Source organism: Atractosteus spatula, chromosome 10 (assembly GCF_055471065.1).
Source record: "Atractosteus spatula isolate fAtrSpa1 chromosome 10, fAtrSpa1.hap1, whole genome shotgun sequence".
NCBI lineage: Eukaryota > Metazoa > Chordata > Actinopteri > Semionotiformes > Lepisosteidae > Atractosteus > Atractosteus spatula.
Genome location: NC_142715.1, coordinates 11,721,911 through 11,746,211, shown reverse-complemented (window position 1 = coordinate 11,746,211; position 24,301 = coordinate 11,721,911). Strand labels below are relative to the sequence as shown.

General features: G+C 39.5%; 1 non-coding gene across 1 annotated transcript; it reads right to left on the bottom strand.

The window, feature by feature from the left end:
* Positions 1-7,640: 7,640 nt before the first annotated feature.
* trnal-uag (transfer RNA leucine (anticodon UAG)) lies at positions 7,641-7,722 on the bottom strand. The gene has a single exon. It is a non-coding gene; the product is annotated as a tRNA-Leu (tRNA).
* Between the last annotated feature and the right edge of the window lie 16,579 nt (positions 7,723-24,301).

Here is a 24,301-nt window from a genome sequence, read left to right as displayed (position 1 = left end):
TTTTTACTTTACTTTATATGCTTGGGGTGGCTAAGGATCTGTGCCTGTGGCTGGAAGGTTGTTTGTTCAAATCCCTCTGCCGGCAGAGGAATCCTACTCCGTTTGGCTCCTGAGCAAGGCCCTTAACCCCAACTGCTCCAGGGCACCATACAATGGCAGACCCTGTGCTCTGACCCCAGGCTCTCTCCTTATCTGTGTGTCTCATGGAGAGCAAGCTGGGGTATGCAAAAAGATAATTCCTAATGCAATAAATTGTAAAGGGTTAATAAAGTGATGTTATTATTATTCCTTACAGCAGAACAAGCAAATTGTTACAAAAAACACCAGCTAATGTCCACCAGCGGAATTAACATTAATATACTGTAAGGTGCTGTTACTTGGGAGTGTTAATCTACAGATAAATTAAACAAATGGTATTTATAGCTCTAAAGAGGTTAACATAGACGTCTGTAACAGATCTTTTCAGTTCATTGCTGTTCCTCTGACTTGGTGAGCCTTTGGAATTTTAAAAGCGTTTTGCTTGCCTCTCGTGTGGTCTGTGTACCAGTCCATTAAGAGCCCCACTATCACTGTGTCGTGTGTGGTCCTACACATCTACACAGCTATCTACTGGAGTCGTCTTCTGTCCGTTGGTAGTTGAGAACAGATTTAATACGGAGCTGCGCAGAAATTTCTGTGGCAAATATCGCTGCAGAACTAGCCCGTGCACAACAACGAAGAGAAAAAGAAATACCACAGTGTTGCCCATAAGAGGGAAAAATAGAAATCAATTGTTCAAACAATTACAACATTCTTACAGTGGTCTCATGTTATTTTTCTTGCCATAAGAACAGTGGGATTGTTCAATTGTATTGTTCCCCAAATGGTTGAATAATAATAATAATGATAATAATAGTGGTGGTAGCTGATCGTTCTTGTCCGTGGCAGAGTGACCTGTGCGAATAAAGTATGTTGATTTATTCTCCACAAGGCATCACTTTAGCGTGAGTTTTAACCCATTCAGTGCTTATTTCAACTAACGCCACGTTCCTTTTTCTAGGTCTTCAAATAGTTTACAATGTAGAGGTATCTTTAGTAATAAGAAAAAAGCTGCACCTCGGAGATCCATCTCACAAAAGCAAAGACTTCTTAAAGTGCACTTATGAGCTGTAGAACCTGAAGGAGTTCTCTCTCCTAGATATTAAACGTGCAGATAATGAAATCAGTGATTTACGATTTCGTCAACCTTCCAGTAAATACATCTAAGACATGTAACAAACACATTGTGCAGCTGCAGTGGTGCATTTGGTCAGCGTGCAGTACAGAGTGGAGTCATGCTGAGGTTGTGAGTTCAAGCCTCACCAGTGGCAGTTTTGCCTGTGATTTCAACTGCAGAAACTTGCTGTTGGATTTAGATTGGTTCTTCTGTTACTTTTTCCGCTCGATGGAGCTTTATTAATGCAGGCACACCTGCTTCCTCGGCATTTTATTTTATCGCTGCTCACAAACCAACATACTGCAGACACCTCTGATACTGTTAATGCTTGTGGGCCACGTGTTCCTGCTGTCAGCCTATTATACCATGTTCATGCGCGTCTAGAAACATTACTGCTCTAGTACAGGAGCGAAAGACTAAACGAAATCACACCCACTTTGAAAAAATCACGTTTGACAAACCATAGGATGACGAGAATGGGATTCTTTGGTTGTTTGAGTACATAAATCAAAGACACTGCGTTCAGCATATTCACATCAGGCTCTCGGACAGAGATAAACCCAGAGAAACTCTTCTCACGTTTTAATCTGTAACTGCAGGAATCAACAAATTGTTAATTATCTCAACTTCACTTAAAATTTTTAAACAATTTACAAAGCCCACAGTTGATGACATTTGGCTCCGGCACACATCAGTTGCTTGGAATATCATTGTAATATTTTATTTGCTTTCCTGTCACACCACTTTTATTAATAATGAAGTTTATCAATAAACGTTTATTTAAAACATGTCATTTATTATTGATACAGTTTCATTCTGTCTTTATTAGGAGCTGTATCACAGCTAATGCATGTAAAGCCTTCAGGATGCGATGGTGAGAGTTCAGTTATCCCAGGGAGTGAAGAGAACTGAAATTTAGTAAATACATATTTTAATAGAGTGAAAATCTTCAAAGTGTTCTGTCACTTCAAAAGCAAATTACAGGAGCAGGGATTGAACCCACATAGACATTTGCTTAGTGGGTTGCAAATTTGACACCTTAACCACTCAGCCATCCTGATCAACAGTTTCAGCTGCTCAATTGCTCAGCCATCCTGATTTCACCTTTCCAGCTCTGTGTTACACAGTTCATTGAATATATTAATTTAATAAATTTGTTATATTTTTGAATGGAATGAGACAGTACACTGGTGGTTCCCAGGGGAAAACAGGGTTATTGAGCCATTTGGTATTCTGAGAATAAATTGGGTGGGTGAATGTAACCATGCGGTAAAGTAAAACAGTTCTCTTAGATGAAGCGCTACAGATGCAGCCCCTGAAAGTGTATAAGACTTACATTTATAGTACTGCTGACACAAATGGAGCCTCTACATCAGACCGAAATAGCGATGTGTTCGCTTAATTGTGCGTAGGATCTCCTCATGAAACTGTCTCATTCATGAGTGGAAATAGAAGCCATTACAATACGATACATGTTCACCTTCAACCCCGCAGCTGTTGGACGTGCTTGTTTTGGGACTATTTGCAATGAGTACTGAATTACGAGTTAGGTGTCCATACTGGTATCTTCTAAACTGTGAGGGACATTGGGTTATATACGAACAGGACAGAGACACAGTAATAATCCTATATTAATGTGTCCTGCATTTTAATTTACTGATCAGATAAATTGAAATGTTCTGATTCAGAGCCCGTGCAGTTTGTGCTAATTATAACCACAACAATACCCCTGTGTCCTGAGCACCACACTGAGCACACGTTAAGCTGGGCTCTGACTTTGCTCAGCACGACTGCTTGTTGCAGTTGAGCTCAGAGCTGGAGATGATCTCCATATTCTACTGCACTAACTAGTCCGAAACTTAGTACACAGTACACACTTTCTAAATGAAGTCAGGTTGTTAAAAAATTTAACCAGCGCCCTGTCACAGAAACGTAACCCGGTCTCTCGCGCGACAAGCGAGGTTACTCAGCACTGTACTAACGAGGAGCGCTTGTCCGCAGCTGAGGGTGAGCTCAGTTTACTGTCAGCAGACATTTCCTCTTTTCCGAAGACGTTTTCGACTTTTCTCAGCTTTTTAAAGACGGTCATAAACGCTCATGAAGTAATTAATGTCAGTTTGAAGTCTGTCTCTGTTGCCTCGGCTCTTGATGAAGAAAAGCCGTGCGTGGGAGACTCCCTCTCTGAAGAAGTTTGCCGTCACCCTGCAAGAGAGAAGAGCCATCAATCACCGAGGCAACCACTGAGACAATTAACATTAAACACGTGAAATGCGAGATGTTGTGATTTTTTCCCACTTAAGGCTTCTATCGTTTCTACTCTAACGAGAAAAAGAGTACTTATTAGAAGTACGATTTGAACAAACGTCTCCAGAGGAAACTGCGACCTGAACGCCTTAGACCACCAGCCATCTTGCCTTTAGTTCTTATAATGAATTATGTATTTTATTTCTTTCTCCTCGTTGATCATGGAATCATGTAATTAGAGAAATTTCTTTTTTCATGAGGAAAACCAGCACAAGCAAATGTAAAGTTTAGAGCAGCGCTCAATAAAAACGATCAGAAACGAAAGCGCTTATTTTGCGGATCAGTATATTCCGATACCGCTGGTTCTGCAGAAGAAATAAGAAAAGCCGGACTCCTAACACTGTGTTGCCATTAAGGCTACTTAGTTAAAATAAAAATGTATCGTCACCTTTTTGAACGTGATTATTAGAGACCTGTTGAATCTCCACCGGGGTTTCTTGAGAGATCGTTCAGCGAGCCAGTAATAAAAAACTACTTCGCTCAATCGCTGCTGTCACTGTAAACTCGGACGTGATGTTCCGCAGATATGCAGAGTGTGCTTTTCCTCTTGTTGTATTCAAGAGTACTCGCTGTGTGAGCTCCTCACTGCGTTTCCTTTACTTTTCCTGTGATTATCTACGTGGAGTGCGGTGACAAAATAGTCTTGAACATTTTCGGTTTGTGAAAGGAAACACTAAAGAAAATACAAGTGATGAACTTTTAAAATATCAACAGTACAGCTAGAAGAGTGGAAGATAAAATACGATTTATAATGAAATTCACAGTACACTTAAGGAAAACACAAACGCCCGAACAGGGACTTGAACCCTGGACCCTCAGATTAAAAGTCTGATGCGCTACCGACTGAGCTATCCGGGCCCTGGAAAACGAACGACACTGTCGGGATCCTCGTAAGTCACATGTCTCTTCTTGTGCCGAAGCGCAGTCATACCTGACCCGTCTGGAATGACCACTGACAGACTTTATCCAGAAGCGACGGCACCTCACCCAGTAGAATGAGTGAGAAATACAGCATGACATGGGGAGGTAAGGGGCTCCCACAATTAATCTTTCCTCACATTACTGATTTTTTCAATAGCATTTTGACCTTTTTTCGCATTCAGATTTTTTCGCATTTAATAAGATCTTTTAATCAACAACATTAAGAACGAAAACAAATGGAAAATTTTTTGGAACAACAATTAAAAAAAAACTTTCAATGCCTTGGTTCTATAAGTGTGCACACCCTTTATAAAGGGAGTTGTAACTATGTTGAAATTTAAAGAGCATTTCTGTAGAGAAAACAAAACATTTTCTCTGCCTTGATGTTAAGCTTAGGGAGCCTGCCTTTTAGAAATTCTATCTCTAAACACCTTGCGCAGCCTCTCGAGAGACTAACAAATATTGTTTTGAGAAATTGGCTCACACACCGGAAGGCACTAACGTTTCTCTTCGTTAGAGTATGTGAATAACTGTTTAACCCAAGATGTTTGTAATTGTGATTTTGTTAAAATTCAATAAATCTTCTATCAGCAGCAAGAAATTACTATGAAAGTAAGATTTTTTTTATATCATAAACTGTAAGACATGAAGAGAGTTTACAGGTCGTATCCATCGCTTTGTCTTTTAAATTAAGCGTTCAGGATTCAAACCTGTGTTCGGACTGTTGTGTTTCTTGAATTTCTTGTAATCATCAAATGTCGTTGTTTAGTCCATCAGTTTTTTTCTCAGTTGTACAATGGAATTCGCGCAGCTTTCAGCTCAGTGCGGAGTCCAGAGGGAGGACTCGCTCGCTGAATGATCTCTCAAGAAATCCTGGGTGAGATTTAAAAGGTGTCTTCTTCAACAGCCACGACACGTCTGAAGACCTCTGGATTTCCTGAATATAACATAAAATTAGTTCAAATCATTTGGTAGTTAACAGAGCTAAATGCTTTAGAGGTACATTTAAAACAGCAGAGCAACACCATAGCACTTCGAGTGTGCCTGAATTTAATTGTGTAAATCTGGCTCTCTATGAACACGAGCAAAGAGTTCACATTCAACAGAAGATTGCGATGTGAGCACAGTAATATAAAGCACCTAAAGATACCGGGATCTCATACATGCAAAGCATGCCTTCTATCACTGAGCTAAATCCCCAACAGACCTATCAATGGAACTGACTTAGAGATGTGCTGATGCTCTCTGAACACAATCCACCACTCACGAAGAATGCCTACAGTTTCCCGCTTTCGCGTTTCCTTTACTACAGAGTAAATTCATAGGAATGAAGAAATAAGGAAGGAAAAATAATCGCATCGAAACTTCCAGAGACTGGGTAAAAATGAATCAGTTATTTTTATATCCAGTCACACGGGCGACGATGATTGATTTATCGACGGGGGAGTGCTTTTTTACCTCCTCACTCGACTACCTTGATTAAACTACGCATAGAACAACAGCAGTACTGATGATTTTCATGGACCGACTTGTTTTGTAAAACTCGAGTGATAAAGCCCTGTCTGCAAATATTGTAGAAGAACGAAAAAGGGCGAAACAACGCTCCAACCGCAGGAATGGTAACAGGAAGGATCATGTTATTTAATATGTCCTTTGGAGATGCCTTGTCAACGCACACAGGCGTTAGAGCTGGACAAATAAGTGATAGTGGTGTTTGTAAACAATCATGGAACATTATTTCTAAACCAGGAAGAAAGGAGCAGACTTAAACTTTAAGAGACAGAAACGACACCTTATCACAGCTAACATTAATTAAAATGACATCACAATAAAAGAGCGGAGCCTTGAGTGAATCAAATTAGTTTTCATTGGACGTCTGTCTCTTCATAACTTTGTAGGTGAGAGGGAGGATTGCGGAAATGTGCTGGTGTTTCTCAGAAGTGCGTTGGTGCTATAGGTGCCTTCTAAATAATTGAGCCGGGTTTGAATCCCGGTAAGTGCATCCCCAAATCTTTTCAAGAAAATCTGTGATCCGGTAACATATCTTTTGAAACTAGCATTCAAGGTAGGATACGTGTTCTTAAACACCAAAACACTCAATAAGGAAAAAGCAGATCTCTGTACACAAGACGGCAGTGCGATCTTAGAATTCCTGTGTTGTTGACGGATTCAGACTCCTTCTCAGAGGTCTTTGCTAGCCAAATAACTTTGCAGCTGAGGAAGAGCACCACGGAAAATACCAAACACAACCAGCGAGCGTGCTCTTAATGCAAGGAGCTGTTTTTTTTTCTCGCAATAATCATTATTAACCAAAAACAGCAGCACAGGTAGGTCGCATTTGTGATTATGTCACTTCTCTGCTTCAGGAGGTCAATAAAAGACTCTGAAAGTAGTAAAGCAAAACTGAACTCAAAATCATATTAGGAATTCTGAGCGATATATCCATACAGGTAATCCAATAAGAATGTTGAAATATTTGAATATCATCTCTCTATATATTTCGCTGCTTTTTACCCGGAGTAAAACTATTGGATTGAAGGAATGCTAACCGCTGGGTTAAAATGTATAGTTGTTATTTGGAGAAATCTGTAAACTCGTGATCTTATATGTTTTAAAAGACAGCACAGGAAAAAAACGACAGTGCTGATTATTTTCCGGAGACGGAGCACTGATGACCTATCCGAGCTGATTGATAAAGCCCACCCAGTGGATACTCTAGTAGAACGTCAAAGAACATTCACCATTGTATCCAAAGAAACCACAGGAGCAACATCAGGAAGCACAATCAATTCCCCTTTTAAATCTTTCCTGTAAGGTATGCTATGTGAATTCATGAAGTTAATCCTCTGATCTCTTTTGACCACGAACAAAGTATTTCTGATGGAGCGCTATGTTCGAAGATTTAATAAGCTTTACCCCTGCCAATGATTCGGCGTGAAGAATTAAAAGTTTCACAGACAAAAGCAGCTCACCACCAAAGCCAATATTAAATGTACTTGCCGGTACACTATCATGTGCACTGCCTCAAAAGTGATCTCGGCAGATGTTGTTTCCTACATAAAGCTGAACATGCCAAAGAGAATTTATGTTGAGAAAACAAAATATTTTTTCTGCCTTGATGTTAAGCCTGTTTTTTAGAAAGTCTATCTCTAAACACCTCCCGCAGCCTAACAAAAAGCGCTTTTACTGATCGTATTGCAGGTCTGGAAACACTAACATTTGGCAGCGGTGGGATTCGAACCCACGCCCCCAGAGAGACTGGAGCCTAAATCCAGCGCCTTAGACCGCTCGGCCACGCTACCTCCCTCCATGCCCCTCTTCCTCACATTGCTGGCTTGGTAAATGCCGGGGGCTTCAGCTCTTGTCGTCAGATCTAATGATATCATGACATGTGGAAGTGACTGCACCTTTATCTTCCGAGATGCTTTCAATACCACAAACACTACTTTCACCGGCACAAACAGCAATAATGAAGGAGGTGGGATTCATCCTTTGTGCTGTTTGTAGGGGCGCAACTCTACGGTGATCTACTGACTTAAAAAGCAAAATTCAAAATCCTCTGCTACTACTGTTGCTTTTTTCATAGTTTCTTCAGATCCTTCATTTGAACGTCGATTTTGAAGGATATTGATGATAATACCACATAAATTGTGGTTTTCTTGTGCTCGCCAATTTTATTCAAATACCAGCCTTTTTTACAGTTCCTTGCGTGTTTCACAAGGTATAATATCCCCCTCGCATCCTCAGCTAACATATTTTAAAATTACAATAGATTATACAGCATGCATGTTTACATTTATATTAAAATTAAAGTAAATATACCAGAACACATACAGTGCTAACCCAATAATTATTGTCAGGTTCTCCAACAAATCTGCGTTCTTATTTTAACATGTTTCAGCTGAGGGTGCAACAGGAGTATAAATGAATTTTCCCGCCAGCCATTCAAAGACCAAATTCCATGAGTGAACATTATTTTCTCAGACGTTGCCGGCATTGGACTTTGCCGGTGGTATTGAATTATGTCCACAACTATTGTAGTAGTTCCTTCTTGAAGTTCGACACGTGCAAAGCACTCGTAATATCATAGGTGTTAAAGTTCGCTGAGTCTATTCGAGTCGTGGTGTGTATCTCTGCCTATCATTGGGAGACGGGTAGCTTTTTTACACTCAGATTCCAATCTTCAATGCTTTGTGTGAGAGCTTACATAACTTTCATTTTCTCACATTTTCTGACGACTGTTCCAAAGGGGCACCCTGTCAATTCTGAATACTTTTCAAAAATCTGCCTGCATGTTTGATTATTGTCACTTCATTTCGAAAAAGTTCAATATTGATCATAACTAAAGAAAATAATGATCACGAACAAAAAAGGGATAAAGATGCCAGTCGATCTTGAATCACTGCTGGGTGACACGGGCTTCTGTTCTGATATGGTTGTACGAGAAACAGGAGGAATCGCCAATCTCCTATAGAACATGAGTTGAATCAGGAGTGAGACATTTCGTATACTCGTGCATATGTCAACGCCTGACCTACATCGTAAAACTAACATTAAGTTGTCAGAGACATTCATTTATATACAAACAAGAGACAGACCAAGTAATAATTCTACATTAGTTCAGGTGGGTAAACCTGAACTAACTAACAAACCTATTAATAATTCTACATTAACGTGTCCTACACTGATCAGACTAATTGACATGGTCTGATTCAGAGCCTGTGCAGTTCGTGCTAATTACAACAACGACAGTTCTGAACCCTCATCACCGAACTGAGCACAAGTTCAGCTGTTCTCCAGTTTTGTTAGGCATGGTTTTTCATTGCAGTTCAGAGCTGGAGCTGATCTCCAGACAGTACAGTGTTTTGGGTAAGTTGTCGAAATTCGCATGAGGCTGCAGACAACTTACCCAAAGTGTTTTCTATAGCTTTCAGGTGCAGTTCATTTATATAAAAGAATGTAAGTGCTATAAACGCAACAAGCCAGACGGCAGTCGAACCTATAATTTTCTGACGCGAGGCCCGACGCGCTAGTCATTACGCCACTGACCCTACTACTGTAGTGCTAAAAAAACACGTTTTCTACATTTATGTCTATTTAAAAATCACTCTCTAAAAAAGACAAAGGGTTTGTGTGTCGCGCTAAAATTCCGCTTCATTTCCAATGCAAATAAAAACCGTTTTGTTCCAAGAAATCATAAATTTGTCACATCCTTCATACTATACTTCTCTCTTGTATTAGTAAAGCATTTTGGTTTAAACTGAACAATATATGAAAGGTTTCATCTATACACTTACACATAATAAGTATACGAATAAATACTCGGAAGAAGCCGCAGCTCAGGTATTAGAGAGATTTAAATCGGATCGGAGGATTTAGAGTCCAGACTGCAAAAAGACAGCTGACACAAGTCTTTTATAGAACCGTTTTGATTTTCTCTCCTTTGTCCCCGTGGCGTCATTGTTCTGCTCGCAGCCGAGCCCGACACACGTCTGGTTTTTGTCACTGGGCGCACACCCTGCGGTCCATGGGGGTCATAATACACCAGTACAATGACGGAACACTAAACTGTAAACAGGTGCCGTCCTTCGGCTGAGACGTAAAACCGAGGTCCTGACTCTCTGTGATCATTCAGGAGAATGGTGGTGGTGGAGGGGAGTCCCCATTACCTGTAAAGCGCATTGAGTGGAGTATCCAGAACAGCGCTATATAAGTGTAAGCAATAATGATTATTATTATTATAATGTAAAATGCAATAAAAAATAAAAAAAAATATCAAACTTTGATTCAAAATAGATTAATGTAAAAACTGATAAAGCTAATGCTTTTTTCAGGGCTATATCCACTTTTGTTTTAAAAAGCGAAGTCTGTCGCGATTGTGAAAGTTAGAGAATGTGTACCAGCGGGTGCCTTCATATCGCGAGCGTCAGTCTCGCCCGTAGCTGCGAGAAGGTTAAAAGCGCCCAAGTGATCTGTCTTTCGTCAGAGTAATTGCCGGAGCAGTAAGACGCAGAGCACCATCCAGCAGCTGTAGACGATGTTCGGGGAAGTGCTAATTCTGTTTTCAGCACAGGGAGTGAGAATGAGCTCAGTCCGGCTCCCAGCAGAATCCATCCTGGTTTGGTTACAGTGCGTCTGAGGCTCTTTGGATCGTAACGTAAAAAAAAACAATTGCTCACATCGTGTGACTTTCACGACAGGAAGAGAAGATATCACTTTAAAAAAATCAGAACTGAAGATTTGGATCCGGGGTCTCATACTTATAAAATTATTAAAATAATAATTATCAAAATATCAGATTGTGTTTCTGCAACATTTCGTGCACAGTACGCCATTTTTATCTAAAACAGTCACAACGAGGGCTTTACACGCAGTCTGGGGTATTTTCCCCTTTTATATTTTTGCCACTTTATATCGAACCTGTTATACTCCCAGAAGTGCACAGTAGCTTGTACTTAATAAAAATGTACAATTCACCACTGGTATAAAGAGATGTGTGCCGTGTTTGCCTTTGTAAGCATTTGTTTAAAAAATAAGTTCACAATACGATAAAAACACAGAAAGCATAAACTTTATAATACAACGATACAAAATCAATACCAAATCATTATGCCAATTAAGTACCTATCCTTTGAAAACAGAGAACACCTTTATATCTACAAAAAACTTGACATTTGTATGTATTTTTGAATTACAAAGCAGACAGTGTAGTCCCTTAATTCAAAGATCAGATCTTGGCCAAAACAAGACAATCAGACGTGGGCTGAATTCGGAACAGGAGCCTCTGCTTCGTCGTTTATTGAGCTTTTGATCAATGTCTGAATGAAACAGATTCGCTTTTTTAACTCTTTGATTAAAGTACACAAAAAGCACCTTCCTTCGAGCCAGCGACCTAAGGATTCCCTGCTGATTCCACTACACTCCTACGCTCTACCAACTGAGCTATAAAAGGGATGTCAGTATGCTCTTTGGCACATACTGCCCAATGTAGTGAAATGTTTCCAACTCGTTTCCTTAGTCTTGTTTACCTTGAATTTAAGCCACGAACCAGGATTCTACTGTATAATCTTCCAGGGATATTATAAAATGTTTGATGGGGCATCAATCATTCCAGGCGGAAATTGACTCCTTTTTTTTCTCGAGGGATCATATTAAACATTTCATTAGTATCGAGAGGAGGATCACCATGAGACACAAAACAAACAGTTTCTTTCTGTCTTTATTATAAAGTAGCGTTTGTGCTACATTAATAATGTTTTCGTGGAAATAAAGAAGTTGTAAATTACTGTAAAATTTATATTTGAATCGAAATGTGGTTTTGAGTTAAATATTAGCGTGTTCATGTAATTAGTTTGTGTTTGTCATTACTATATATATATATTGCCATGTTACTAGAATTTGTAACTGAAGTTTACTAGTTGTGTTTTTTTATGATGATTAGACATTTGTTGATTACAATATTGTATATAATCTACAATTTGAACTACATATTTTTCAGGTGTGAATAATTGTATATTTTAAGAATACATTTCTAAAATAAATCATTGGCTTTATTTACTAGTTTCTACACCTATAAAAATCTTTCTTTGATGTATAATAGACCTTTAACTATATATGTATTATAGTCTTCTAAATTTATCCATATAATAGAACTCCAACCATTTATGTATAATAAACATATAATCATAGATGTCTAATTGACGTATAACGATATACGTATATTAGAATTTCATTCTAGACCAGTTACGGAGCACATTTACACGTCTAAGGTATGCGTTTAATAGTCGTATATTCTACATCTTTTGCCCACTGGGATGTGCCGATTTTAACTTAGCAAACCAAGATACACATTTTCTAATGAAGCCTTAATTAAAAGACAGTTTGTTTCTCGAAAGCGTGTTATGTAAAAAAAGAGAAAAACGAAAATATATGGATGACAATCTTTCAAAGCTGAAGATTTTACTTTTGAAAAATTGACATTTTGTGTATGCAGATGCATTCGCTGGTTTTAGTACTTTGCTGTACTTCCTGAATCATTTTCAGTATTATAAAGTGGGTGTAGATTTTTCTTTCAGGTTAGGACGCGAGTGTGTACATGTGTTTGATTTTCGTTTCACTGATTCTCATTGAAGATTTGGGAATTAACGACAAAAGAATCAGTTGCCTCGGAAAGCAGAAGGTTTGGTTCTCAACGATATTGAAGACACGCCCATGTAGAGCAGCGGGTGATGTTTTGTACTATAAAAGACCAAGTGCTCAAAGTGACGTCTGCGTTTACCGTTTAGACTTTTCATCTCGGGCGCACTTTTAGAAAGCAAAGATAGAGCAGTTGTGTTGAATCGCCCCATGACAGCTGTCAGCAGTGTGGTGCAGCGGAAGCGTGCTGGGCCCATAACCCAGAGGTCGATGGATTGAAACCATCCTCTGTTATGTACACTTTATGCACGATTGATAAGCACACCATCAGTTTAATGAAGTGCATTAAAACTGTTTTTTTCTCTCGTGTGTATGCAAGCTTTACACTTAAGGTACTCTTTCATCTTTACCAATAGCAGATGCCCAAGTGTATCTTTGGTTGTTCTGCGATCCTTCATAGTTTCCCCAATTCCTTCAAATGAACATCCATATCAAAGCAATTATGTATATATATATTACAATTAAGGTACATATTAAAAATATCAACGCACATTTGTATAATGCTCATTTAATAATGATTGTCAAGGATTGTCAAGTTCTCCAACAAATCTGTGTTCTAATTTTAAAATATTTTTGCTAAGGATACAACGGGTGTATAAATGAATTCTCCCAACAGCCAGTTAAAGAAAAATTCCACACGTGAAGATGGTTTTCTTGGACATTGACTTAGGTACTTAATTGTTTACTTGTTGTAGTTGCACACGAGTGAAACACGAAGATTTCCTGCAACATTCAAGAGGGTTTGCGAAGAAATCCCTTCAATTTTAAGCGGAGATTATGTTTACATCATCACAATCTGAAGCGCATCTCTGAGTGCGTTTGACCCACCAGCCCTTTGTTTAACAGCTGCACAAGGACACATTCCCGTTGCTTTTCACAAATCACTGGCATTTTTTTGCAGCATTTCTTCTGTCCTGAGAAGCAAGATTTGTATTTTATCTTTCAGAAGTTGTATGAATTTCTTGAAGTTCAGAAACAACTTGTTCCAGAAAAGAAATGAACACTTGCTTCAAAGTAAATCAAGACGTATGTGTCTCTTGCTGTATGTGCTCTTATCTGTCCATCTCTCTCTCCTCTTCTCTCACTCTGGCAGTCTGTGCAGAGTATCTGAAGGAGATGTAACACCACTTGGAAAAGAAGAAAAATTCTCAGGAAAAATTCTCAGGAAAATTCTCAGGCAGAATAAAAAATCATTATTCTCTTCTCAGTCAGATTCACAGCTCAGACTCACACTCAGACAGGATCTCAACTCCGTACTGCTCTCTATCCTCACAATCCAGAACCAGAAGATATTCAGACAATCAGTGCTGCTACATGAACAATATCAGACAGAACAGCCTGGACTCATGTCACATTTCCCCCTTTTATCCTTCCTCCCAGCCCTCTTAGAGACATAAAAGAGCTCCTGGTTCTCCTCTCTGTGAACTGGGCTCAGGGGTCACTGATCTGGCAGTTGTGGGCTCTGATCCAGGTCGAAAGCAAGAAGGTTTTATTAACGCTTTCCAGGACTTCCAGCCCTTCAGTATTACTTTCTTTACTGTATGTCAGCCTCCCAAAATGTTTATAAATGTTTTATAAGACATATGAGTGTGGAATTATCTTATTATTTATATATAGTATTTATGTAATAAACACCAATAGTGACACTATGATCAGTATATTGATTATTTGTAGCCGATGGTCCGATGGTCGTGTCTACAATAGTGACCATTTGACCAGTCTGTAGCTCTGAGCAGTGGGACTCAGATCACACAGAAGACCTGTCTGTGTGTGATTCCATACCAGCCCTGGGATTCAGCTACTCTCACAAATGTCTCATAGACCGTCTTATAAATTTACAATTAGATGAAGTCATGTAACAGTTTTACAGATAATTTAAATAATCAGACAGCAGTTTTGGCAGTGGATACATCTCCACATGGGGGAAAGAAACTGAAATATATGTGCTCACTGTAAAGTAGGAAGAGGTGGTCAGACAAGCAAAACAACTTTGCAGATAATGTGAAGTGACATTGTTTTGTGTCAATCAGCTCACAGATTTCACTTCATGTGCCTTAAGCTGTGCAATTTGTATGGTTGTTGAATGAGATTGATTTCTTCACAAGCCCAGTCAATTGCCAGTGGAGAGCTTGCCGACGCACACCTTCATGAAGACTCTCTAAGATTTCATTGTCACGTCGCCTCCGTTGCATACAATAGTAGCTCCGACACTAAGAGAAAGGATGAGAAATGGCGTTTATCAAGCGATTGCAGTGTTTGGTTGACTGAGGATCCTTGTGTGCTGAACTGGCCTCTGAAGAAAGTGTAGTGCAGTAAAACAGAAGGTTTGTGTCACTCAAGATTGTTACAGAACAATACAATTACAATACTTTTATGAGAGTAAATATTACTGGTGCATCACAGTTCTTATAATGGTGAAAACAGGAGCACCTTCTCTACATTTTTGACTGAAGTATTTAAACGGAAAGAAATACTATCACTATGCAATTCATAAATGCAATTGAGCTCCTCTAAATGTTCTAGTCTGATGAAACAATGTATAGAATTAGGTGACAATATCGGAATTCTTTCAAATGCACAAGATTAATTTTCAGCAACAAAAAAAGTGCTTGGAAATATTTTACAAGAATGAAACCTTACATTCACCTAAATAAACATTCACCCTCTACATTAGCAGAAAACAGTAGGACAGAAGGTTAGTGTCACTGGACACTGCGTCAGAGAGGCCGATCTCTTCTCCCTCATTATGCAGGCTTACCCACTCATGATGAACTGTCCTCCAGCGATACTCAGCTGCCATCATCGACGTTCATGTACATATCATACATTAATATGGCACTGCGTTACAATAATTTGATCAAAACAACTGGTGAAAAAAAATAATCAAATATTTCTTAACTTCTTTTAGTAGATAAAGACTTTGTCCAAAAAAGAAGCATTTATACCTTTACTCTCCTACCAGCCCTTACAAGTCACCCAGTTTTTAATTTAGAGCTGGATTAAAGCTCTAGTCTCTTTGGGGGTGTGAGTTGGAATCCCACTGCTGCCAAATATCTCCAACTATCTCAGTGTTAAGAAGCAAAAAACACACATTTGCTGCAGAAGTAACAGGATAATTTGTGCCATTCAGCCTTATAGCGTGATGTCATTTTCTCATGCTCATTTTTAGATGCTTGTGATCGAATCTATGATTATTATGAGTGTGCCCTCCATAAAGGTAGCACAGATATACAGATGCAGCCATTCAAAGTGCGCGTTACAGACACGTACCGCAGGTGACGTCGCTCAGTATGACGCAAGATGACGCGGGGCACCGCAGTACGTGATTGGTTGACCGACAGGGGCACTCGTGGTCCGTTGGTCTGTCGTAGAAAGACAGTAAACGTCTTTGCTGTGCCCGTTGTAGGTATTGAATTTTACCACTGAAGGGAAATCTTAGTAGCTGAGCATAAAAAGAATAGGAGCATACTGTAACGCGTGTGAAGGTCATAAACGATATTAATTTTGGAACATAAACATACAGTGTATAGCTGGTCTTGGTACTTTAAAGAAAAAAATACACACCAGTATTCCATTTCTCCCTAAACATTTTAAGCTTCGAAGTCTTTAACTAACGCGATACCGGAGTCAACAAGCATACTTTTAGAATTTGATTAAAAGGGAATATAATATGGAATCGCGTATCTAAAGAATTTAATAATGGTATTCGTGTGCTGCGACAGGGCTGTGTAGGGCTGTTTCGCCTGCCTGTTCATGTGAGCTGTCTTGTAGACGTGACTACCAGCTGACAGGTTGTGTTTTCGAATCCAGCTGGTGCTGGTCTTTTCTTTTAACAAACATTTCTTCGAAAAAATAGAATAGCGATATTATGGACAATCAATTGACTTTTATATTTCAAAATATCGCAACATGATCGATATTTGCGATATTTTGAACATATCTTCCCTTCTGACAGCGGTGCCTGCTTCTATTGTGTGTGTGTGTGCAACAGAGTAAATTTTTAATAGCGTTTTAAGCGAATAGGTAATTAGATTGCTCGTAAACCTAATCGCTTTTTCTACATAAACACAGCATGATTACTCTCTGAAAATGCTTTTCCTTTATTTTTAAAGTAGGCTCAGATTTCAACTATAGATCGTATTATTATAAACTTTCTTGGAAAAATGTATTTTATGTAAACCATGTTTGCTATTAATTCATTTAGGGCTAAAATACGTTCATTGTCTTCCAATCGAGTCGAGTTGACATTGGAAGCCTGCCACACCCGGACTGTTAAACCAACGCATTAGCACGTCAAAGCCCATTGAGGGTATTGAGCCAGTATTGGCTTTAGTATTCCCCCCCTCTCCCCTCAATTCAATTCAATTCAAGGTGTTTTATTTGCATGACAGATGGGTACAAGCAGTGTTGGGTATGTATATTGTAACGCTTACGGCAGACAGGCACTGTGTAACAGCCGGCGCACCAGAGCAGCGCACCGAGGGAGCGTCTGCATTTATAACTTGGTTTTTAAAATTAGTCAAGCAATATGAAGCATCTTCTTTTACTTTTGAGTCCCTTAAATACATTGAACACAGCTTTCTCACCACTTAAGATTGCTCTTGATACCATCCTTACACAAAGCAGAAGGGAGATTTTAGTGCCTGAGCATAAAAAGAATAGGAGCATACTGCAACGCGTGTGAAGTCCATAAACGATATTAATTTTGGAACTTAAACGTTCAGTATATGGCTGGTCTCGGTACTTTAAAGAAAACATACACACCAGTATTCCATTTCTCCCTAAACATTTTAAGCATCGAAGTCTTTAAGTAACGCGATACCGGAGTCAACAAGCATACTTTTAGAATTTGATTAAAAGGGAATATAATATGGAATCGCGTATCTCAAGAAATTAATATGCAATAACTGAGTCAAGGGACTCAGAGGATCCAAGGCTAGACTGAGTATAATAGGCTTCGGGCTTCTATTGTGACATCTACTGTAAATTACAGAAATGTTAAAAGTAAACAAAATAAAGTAACTAAAATGTGGTCTAAAATCACCCCTTTAGACACCCCTTTTACTTCACTGGTGTCAGATATGAAAGGCAATAGTCTCCCGTTCTGTCTGCTGTGTGTTGCAGCAGAGGGACTCCCTGCCGCTGAAAGGGGCAGAGTAACTTGCATGCCCTCTAGTACAGTTTACACATGCACGACTTTAAAAGCTAGCAAGACAGGTTTCGATTCACATTAGCTGGCGAGCCTTGTTAAAAAAACGAATGATAATGTAACATGCCACTGTTCATGAACAAAGTTATACTGAGATTTCCTAAGATACGCGATTAAAAAATAAATAAATAAAAATTTGAATCTCCCGCGGAACACATTCCATAAGAATCAGTGGTTTTACAGTATATATCGCCTTTAAAGGTGGCTTCTCAAAACGCTTTACGGGATAAAAACAACCAGAACAGCAGCAACAACAATATTGTATTTCGTTGCACTTTGAAAACCAAGTAATAACTTAACTATACAGTACGTGCAAACGTTTCCTATGTTGCTGTCGTGAATGTCTGCGTACCCATAAGTATCTTATTTGCCTTGAGTCTGTCTACAGTATCTCTGTCCCACTACCCCCATCTCTCCCTCAATTCAATTCAAGGTGTTTTATTTGCATGACAGATGGGTACAATTCTTGTTGGGAATGTATACTTTGATATTTACACCCGGCGCGGCACCGAGGGAGCGTCTGCATTTATAACTTGGTTTTTAAAATTAGTCAAGCAATATGAAGCATCTTCTTTTACTTTTGAGTCCCTTAAATACATTGAACACAGCTTTCTCACCACTTAAGATTGCTCTTGATACCATCCTTACACAAAGCAGAAGGGAGATTTTAGTGCCTGAGCATAAAAAGAATAGGAGCATACTGCAACGCGTGTGAAGTCCATAAACGATATTAATTTTGGAACTTAAACGTTCAGTATATGGCTGGTCTCGGTACTTTAAAGAAAACATACACACCAGTATTCCATTTCTCCCTAAACATTTTAAGCATCGAAGTCTTTAAGTAACGCGATACCGGAGTCAACAAGCATACTTTTAGAATTTGATTAAAAGGGAATATAATATGGAATCGCGTATCTCAAGAAATTAATATGCAATAACTGAGTCAAGGGACTCAGAGGATCCAAGGCTAGACTGAGTATAATAGGCTTCGGGCTTCTATTGTGACATCTACTGTAAATTACAGAAATGTTAAAAGTAAACAAAATAAAGTAACTAAAATGTGGTCTAAAATCACCCCTTTAGACACCCCTTTTACTTCACTGGTGTCAGATATGAAAGGCAATAGTCTCCCGTTCTGTCTGCTGTGTGTTGCAGCAGAGGGACTCCCTGCCGCTGAAAGGGGCAGAGTAACTTGCATGCCCTCTAGTACAGTTTACACATGCACGACTTTAAAAGCTAGCAAGACAGGTTTCGATTCACATTAGCTGGCGAGCCTTGTTAAAAAAACGAATGATAATGTAACATGCCACTGTTCATGAACAAAGTTATACTGAGATTTCCTAAGATACGCGATTAAAAAATAAATAAATAAAAATTTGAATCTCCTGCGGAGCACATTCCATAAGAATCAGTGGTTTTACAGTATATATCGCCTTTAAAGGTGGCTTCTCAAAACGCTTTACGGGATAAAAACAACCAGAACAGCAGCAACAACAATATTGTATTTCGTTGCACTTTGAAAACCAAGTAATAACTTAACTATACAGTACGTGCAAACGTTTCGTATGTTGCTGTCGTGAATGCCTGCGTACCCATAAGTATCTTATTTGCCTTGAGTCTGTCTACAGTATCTCTGTCCCACTACCCCCATCTCTCCCTCAATTCAATTCAAGGTGTTTTATTTGTTTGACAGATGGGTACAATTCTTGTTGGGAATGTATACTTTGATATTTACACCCGGCGCGGCACCGAGGGAGCGTCTGCATTTATAACTTGGTTTTTAAAATTAGTCACGCAATATGAAGCATCTTCTTTTACTTCTGAGTCCCTTAAATACATTGAACACAGCTTTCTCACCATCCTTACACAAAGCAGAAACTGTCCGATGACTCACAGTACAAGTGGAAAGATTACAGATTTTAATCGTCTTTAATTTTGTCTTTAATTTTGCCTGTGGAGTGTATCTTATTAAGCTCTAAATTGCATTTTGAGCGCGGTTTTTTACTTTTTTTTAATTGCATTTTGGGCGCGGACAGCACATACAAGGGTTAATGAACTGCGCCAAGAAATTTAAAATAGTATTCTTTAGGTGTGAGGGTAGGAGTGGACCGCAGCAGGCATAATCAGCAAACCAGGAAAACAAAGAACAGGACAGGTGAGATGTGTATCCAGAAAGCGAGTGATCAGAAAAAGGAAATGGAAAACGCAGAAAAAGAAAACGCTTTACAGGATAAAAACAATAACAACAGTAGTGGCTGGGCAAACGATTTTTTTTATCGAAATACAAATTGAGATACTGTACTGTATAATGATGTGCATGAACAAAGGTATACTGCAATTTTCCTTAGATACGCGATTAATGCTTCGTAGGAGGAGGCGGTCTTTTCCTCTTGTCTAACAGTTTGTCCACAAACAAAACATTCCTGTTAGACAAAAGGAATTGAAAAAAAACAATTTTGTCAATGAAAACCGGTGTGTGTGTCTCTCCCTGCTGGATGTTCCTCTCACAAACTGCTGAATGAATAAAATAATTTTATTGAAAATGCGTTTGCGATTGTCTGGTATTTAATCTGGTCCCTTTTAACTGTTTTTCGATCTACTGTATTGCTTTGAGATGCCACTTTTAAAGGCGATATGTAAAATAAAGTTTTTTTTATTATTGTTATAGAGAAACATGATCAGATTTTCCCTGGTTCAGAAAAAAGATCTAAAGTGCTACACATAACTTTCTTAATTCGATGTATTTAAAGCAGTGAACTACTGTAGGTGTCACATAACATTCAGAAATACAATCACGTATTTGACAAATAAAAACGATTATAATCTAATCCTTCCACGTTTGATCCCAAAATCCCAAGAAATATAAATCTTGACGGGTAGAAAGCTATGCTGAAAGTTTATTAAGATGCTTAGAAGACAAAGATACTGTATCAATTTATGTTGCATTAGCCTGATTATGATTAAAAAACACATATAATTAAACACGCGTTTGCGATTTAAATCAGAACACGATTTAAATCAATATCGATTCCATATTATATTAGCAGAAAAGCTTAAAACTACCACTTTTTCACACGCTATTTCACATGCTAGTTAAATACTTCGATGCTTAAAATCGTTAGGGAGAAATGGAATACCGGTGTGTATTTTTCCTTTAAAGTGCCGAATCCTGGAATCTGACTGGCTGACACCCCTCTGAAGTGGTTCCATAAAATCTGGTATACGGAAAAGAAAGCGTTGATAAATACAAGTGTCTTTTAATACACTCTTTGCTGTGCTCTTGAGGATCCTTGTGATATTTTAAGCTCTAGTTGAATGATAAGTGTCGCATTTTAAATCATTTTCGTAGTTAGAAATTATGAAACGCCCTGTTAAAAGCAAGGAAGTTTTTATGCCCGTTGAAGTAAAACAAAATGCCTGACAAAGTATGGCTTGGACAGATTCCAAGTGCTTGTACAAATGTGCTAAAGAAATTATACTTTGAGTATACAGCTTGTCTAAAGTCATCCATTATTAATACTATTAGTAATATCTTCAGTAAAGGCTTTGATGCATAAATATTTATGATAAAGGTAGGCTGTGTACTTTTGTCCAACTGAGCAATCTTGCTTTCATAAAATATACCAACATTTTAATGACTGATGATTAACATGCTGTAATACACAGTTCAAAATTAAAGGCTCAAATGCTGTACATGAGAGGTTAAGCTCCCCCTGGCGGTTTTACAAGGCGACGCCGGATAGTTAACCACGTGACACCACGTTAACTGCGTCATACCACGTGATACTGTGACACGCCCACCGGGGTATGCCGCGAAATACCTCACGCATTTTGAATGGCTGCATCTGTATTTCTTGGGATTTTGGGATCAAACGTGGAAGGATTAGATTGTAATACGTTTTAGAAAAGTGTAATCTATACCTGCCCAGACTGTACGCCTTCCTAAACTAGTGTCCTGCCCTTCCCCGCGCACCCCAGCCGGGCGCTCTTCGGCCTGTGCCCGGGACGAATGTATATTTTGATATTTACACCCGGCGCGGCACCGAGGGAGCGTCTGCATTTATAACTTAGTTTTTAAAATTAGTCAAGCAATATGAAGCATCTCCTTTTACTTTTAAGTCCCTTAAATACATTGAGCACAGCTTTCTCACCACTTAAGATTACTTTTTTGGTATCGTCCTTACACAAAGCAGAAACTTTCCGATGACATACGGTACAAGTGGAAAGATTACAGATTTTAATCGTCTTTAATTTTGTTACGTTATACGTTTTAGGAACGTTTCATCTAAACAAACACTACAAAACTATTCTCGATTGTATTTCTGAATGTTATGTTACACCTACAGTAGTTCACTGCTTTAAATACATCGAATTAAGAATGTTAGGTGTAGCACTTTAGATCTTTTTTTCTGAACCAGTGAAAATCTGATCATGTTCCTCTATAACAATAATAAAAAACTTTATTTTACATATCACCTTTAAAAGTGGCATCTCAAAGCAATACAGTAGATCGAAAAACAGTTAAAAGGGACCAAAGTAAATACGAGACAAACGCAAACACGTTTTTAATAAAATGCTTTTATTCATTCAGCAGGGAGTGAGAGGGACATCCAGCAGAGAGAGACACACACACCGGTTTTCATTGACAAAATTGTTTTTTTTCAATTCCTCTTGTCTAACAGGAATGTTTTGTTTGTGGACAGACTGTTAGACAAGAGGAAAAGACCGCCTCCTGCTATGAAGCATTTCGTTGATCCGATCACGAATTCTTTTCCAGTCGTACGCAGCAAGGGTTGAGAATCTCCGATTCACCATCGTACTAATGGTTTCCTGGAGATTGCAAGGCAAGGCACTTTTGCCTCTGGACCCATCGAAATTTACAGACATGGTCCACCCCTAGTAAATTTCAAAAGTCACAAGATTTCGAAACACGAGGGCGGCGTAGCGGTCGGCTCTTGCTTTCCCGTCTATGCCGATGCACTGCAAGTACAACCCCCCCTCCATCTCCTGGGTGATGGGTAGCAGTTGGACATCTGGGAGAATTATTCGTCCCACTGGCGTCTGTGAATTCCGCTGTGCTTCCTGGGGGGAGATAGACGGCGGGGACAGCATCAACAAATTCCTGCGCGGTGGTGAGTGGAGAGGCCGGGATGGAGTGTCCTGAGGCGGTGTGTGCTCTGCGGGGGGCAGAGCTTCCGCCAGGCATTGCAACCTGCGCGGCGGGGAGAGGCACTTTTCGGGAGACAGCTGCTCAACTGTTTGACTGCTGGAACATACTGTCTCCTTCCTCTGCATTTTCAGGAGTGTCTCTAGCCTCCCAATCCTCCCCAGTAATGCATCGTACTGCTCCCGCTGCTGCCGAAATGTCTCCATACAGGTGCTGCTTCTACAGGTTGGCACCCTGGCAAGTGGCCGAGAGCAGAGACCCACGGCCTGTGGCAAAATAACATAATTCATGTAAGAAATAAAGTCACACAGTAGTATTCATCAGTCGCGGAACAGACGTCAAAATAAACTTTTCTTTTTTTCCGTCTTACCGCTTTCTTTTTTACTGTCCTGGTGGTAGATCGTTTCGCCCGTGCGGTGTTTTCTTGAAGAACAGGCTACGAAGAAATAATTATAATTGAATTTAAAATTCAAAACGGCAATAATACCTTGTAATATGCGCTGTAATCGCGTATTTCAGATGAAGTCTGCTGTATTTGCTTACCCTTCGCTCTTTGGAAGCTGGGGCGGCAGAAGCACCCCGTCTCTTCCCGTAAAAGGTCTTGGTCTCCATACTGTACTGTGGTCGCTGTAGTGCAGGTTCGCAGTTTTTTTTGTGATGGGAGCTCACCCAATCCCTTGGTGTATTTATGCTATATTCACATGTACGGCTAGAATGTTCATTGTCTTCCAATGAAAGGCGGGTGCCTTTTGCCGAAGTCGGGAGACATTAGAGGCTTGCCACACCCGGACTGTTAAACCAACGCATTAGCACGTCAAAGCCCATTGAGGACCCGGAGGCAATAGTTGTTTTGTCCCTTGATTTACTGATCAGCATTAATTATGGAAATCGAGTTCCTGCTCTTTGCGGACGACCTGGTCCCACTGTCGCCCACAGAACAGAGGCTGCGCCAGAACCTGGCACCGCTGGAGCAGCACTGTCAGACCTGGGCGCCGACAGTCAATCTGGACAAGACCAGAGTTATGGTTTTCCAGAAAAAAAGCCAGACCTCAGGGAAACAGGTACAAATTCACACTTAACAACACATTAACACCTAACAACGGGAGCAGGGACGAATTAGGCCAGTACCCACTATCGTTAAACATACAGAAAAGAATATTAAAGTATTGAATATTAGTATTGGCTTTAGTATTAGCCATACAGAACATTAAAATGCCCCTTTTCCATTCAGCGGGTGCCTGAGCCGCTGTGTCCTGTTCTGACAGTCGCCGTTGTGAATGTCTGTAGAGTGTATCTTATTTTTAGTACT